This window comes from Crocuta crocuta, unplaced genomic scaffold (assembly GCF_008692635.1).
Source record: "Crocuta crocuta isolate KB4526 unplaced genomic scaffold, BGI_CrCroc_1.0 scaffold443, whole genome shotgun sequence".
Taxonomy (NCBI): Eukaryota; Metazoa; Chordata; class Mammalia; order Carnivora; family Hyaenidae; genus Crocuta; species Crocuta crocuta.
Genome location: NW_027529446.1, coordinates 1,688,233 through 1,691,396, shown reverse-complemented (window position 1 = coordinate 1,691,396; position 3,164 = coordinate 1,688,233). Strand labels below are relative to the sequence as shown.

General features: G+C 57.4%; 1 protein-coding gene across 1 annotated transcript in view; it reads left to right on the top strand.

Moving 5' to 3' along the window:
* The first annotated feature begins 1,386 nt into the window (after positions 1–1,386).
* The window catches only part of GNG7 (G protein subunit gamma 7), an 83,236-nt gene continuing 81,458 nt past the window's right edge, over positions 1,387–3,164 (top strand). Inside the window, exon 1 of the mRNA XM_077760577.1 lies at positions 1,387–1,448. The gene's annotated coding sequence lies outside the window, so the exon portion shown is untranslated. The remainder of the gene's footprint in view (positions 1,449–3,164) is intronic.

Sequence of the window (3,164 nt, the reverse complement as noted above, 5' to 3'; positions counted from 1 at the left end):
GGTCTCTCCTGCTGGAGATGAGGCTTCCTTTAGGGATGATGAAAAAGTCCTAAGATTCGTTGCGGTGATGGTTGCACAAGTCTGAAAATAGTAAATAGCACCGAACTGTGTGCTCCATGTGGCCTGAGGGCTCCGTCGCAGTGAGAGGGCCTTAGAAAACAATGCCTCGCGACCGGTCAGTTTCCCGGTTTGGACAACGGCCGCGGGTTGTGTAGGCAGCCAGCACGGCTGGAGCTGGGTGCGGGCTGCCCGGGCCCCTCTGCAGTTTTGCCATTTCTCTTGAGTCTTTACTTGATTCGGAAATAAAAACTTGAACGATCATATGCATGGACGGCTCCTGCAAGGCTGAAGTGAGTCCTCTAGGGCGGGGTGGGGGGTGGGGGGCTTGCTTCTCACCTCCCCCGCCCCCATCGGCCTCTGCGGAGAGCTGGGCTCCAGCAGCTCCCCAGCGGCGTCTGCGTCATTACTGAGGCAGCAGCGCCACCTGCAGGTGATGGTGGGGACTGCAGTTCTGCATCCTGGTCCCAGATTGACAACACAACGGCCCGAACTCCGGGGAAAGCGAGGAAAGGGAGCCGGCATCTAAATCTTTTAATTGAGTTATTTTTAAATAACCTTTCAATTTTAAAATAGTTTTAGATTTTCAGGAGAGTTTCAAATGGGATCAAGCCGTGGGGAGCATGGAGCCTGCTAGGGATTTTCTCTCTCTCTCTCTCTCTCTGTGTCTGTCTCTCTCTCCCTCTGTCCCTCTTTTCACTCTCTCTAAAATAAAAATGAAAAAAAAATTTAATTAAAAAAGAGCATTCCCGTCTGCTCTTTATCCAGCCTCCCCTGCGGCCGAGCCTTCCAGAACCACAGTGCATTTGTGACAACTGTGCTGGTCCGTGAACCCAGCCCCACTCTCTATTCAGATTTCACCAGTTTGCCCCTGAGGCCCGTCCTGCCCCGGGACCCCATTCTGGATCCCACCTTGCATTTGGCCCTCATGTCCCCGCAGGCAGACCTGGGTGACTGGGTGGGTGCCCCAGGGCAGGGGGTTGACTCAGTTTGCACCACTTCCCCACAGGGGACCCTGAGGGTCACGTGATATAGGTGAACATCCTTATAAAGCATGAACGGTCACGTAAGCATGCGATCCTTGCCTCAGTGTAGTTTGGGAGCATTTGGAGGATTTAGTAGGGACGACCCGGCAAACTTCTAATAGATCTTTCTGGCAAATTGGGTCACGTCCCACCTCTGCACCGGGAGCCACTGGGTCTGGCAGAACAGCTGAAAGGCAGGCCTTCGTGATGTTGTGACCGTGAGCTCCAGACCCTTCTTCGCCGCCCCTGCCCAGCACGTGTTTCTGGCCAAATGGTGCTCCGCTTGAAGTGTTCCGCTTCTCTTGCAGGGAGTGGATGTCTGGTTCCTGAGCCGCGGCGCTGAGGACAGCTACGCCTCGTGCACAGGTCAGTGCTGTGAAGTCTTCCTACTCTGCCGTCGAAGTTCAGGGGGGTGTTTGGTTGGTGGCTCTGGGCAGGGGTGACACAGGAGGGTGGCTTGCTGTGAGGCGGGTGCCTCCCGAAGGGCTTCACGGGGTGCGCAGGGGAGCCACTGGCAAGACCAGAGCCCAGTCACTGGACCTGACGGACTTTGTCTCAAATCTGGCACCCGTCCTGGTGGCTGGAGGCACTGCGCGGCCTCAGGGACACTCTTGTTACCAAGGTAGCTGCAGAGACGAGGCTCAGATCCTGCTCTCTTGACTCCGTCCGTCCGTCTAGTCTCATTCCCAGAGGGTGTTGAGTGGCTTCGGCTGTGTAGGAGGAGGGTCGGCTGAAGGGGGGCCGGGAAGGCGGCGCTGGCCTGCAGTAGCCCCGCGTCTCCCCTCCGGCCGGTCCATGGAGGCCTCCCCGCCCTCCGGGGCTTTTCTCTGTCTTGTCACCTGTCTGTCATCTTTAGAATCTTCCTCTGGTGTCCAGCAGAAATGCCGCTGGAACCTGGATTAGGGCTGTGTTCGATTTATCCGTAAATCTGAGGGAGGTGGGATGTCTCGGTGATGTCGGACAGCCCAAGCCGTGTGCACGCCAAGTCTGGAGGAAATAATGTCAGAGAAGGAAGCAGCCCCCGAAGACGCACATCCTGTGGGTCCTTCTCGGGGAAGTTTCTAGCAAAGGCCCATCTGCAGGGACAGGAAGGTGCTTGGTGAGCACCAGGGGCTGGGGAGGGAATGGGGACTCCGGATGTGCGCCAGGGAAACCGCGTGGGCGCGATGGCACCACCTGGCGCCCCAGCTGTGGACGTGGGCTCTGCTCAGGAGAGAGGCCGTCCCGGAGGACAGAGACCTAGAGCGGAGATGGGAGCCCTGGGGCGGGGGTGACGCTTGGGCGCCCAGCGGGACGCACGGGGTTCCGTGTGAGGCCCGGCTCGGCGCAGGCACATGCCGGCCTGTTAAAGAAGGGTTAATACTCAAAAAGGAGCAGCCAACCTTCCTATAGGCCCTGCCCAGTGCCGGCTGGGCCAGCGTGCTGGGGTGCGTTCTCCCTGCACCTCAGGGAGTTACATCCACACGCAGGACTTCAGAGCCCTGGGATTTACTCTGGGCGTCTTTCCTCGACAGTAAACTGCGTTTCCACCACCTCTCCCGACGCTGGCTTGGCATCCGTATTCTAGGCAAACTGTCACACATCTCTTGTTTTCTTTGTTGAGAGACACAAAGTGCGAGTGGGAGGGGCAGAGAGGAGGGGAGAGAGAACCCCAGGCAGGGTCTGTGCTGTCAGCGCAGAGCCCGACGCGGGGCTCAAACCCACCAACCGTGAGATCATGACCTGAGCAGAAACCAAGAGTCGGATGCTTAACTGACTGAGCCCCCCAGGCGCCCCTGTACCACATTTCAAATAATTTTATAACTTGATTTAATGGGTCTCTGGGTGGGCTTGGGGGGGGGGTTCATTTTCTTTTCCTGTTTTTCTTTTCTCTTTCTCTCTTTTTGATATTCTGGGATGAATTCTTGTGCAAACTTTGTACATCCTTGGCTGGTTGTCGTTTGGGGTGAATTCTCATGCATTCGTTTGCCGCGCCTGTGAGAGAGAGGGAGAATCTGGTGCCCCCATCGCCTCTTCTGACAGCCCGGGCGCCCCCCAGGAATGCACCGTCTCCGGGGCCCCCTCCCACCCGCCAGAGCAGCC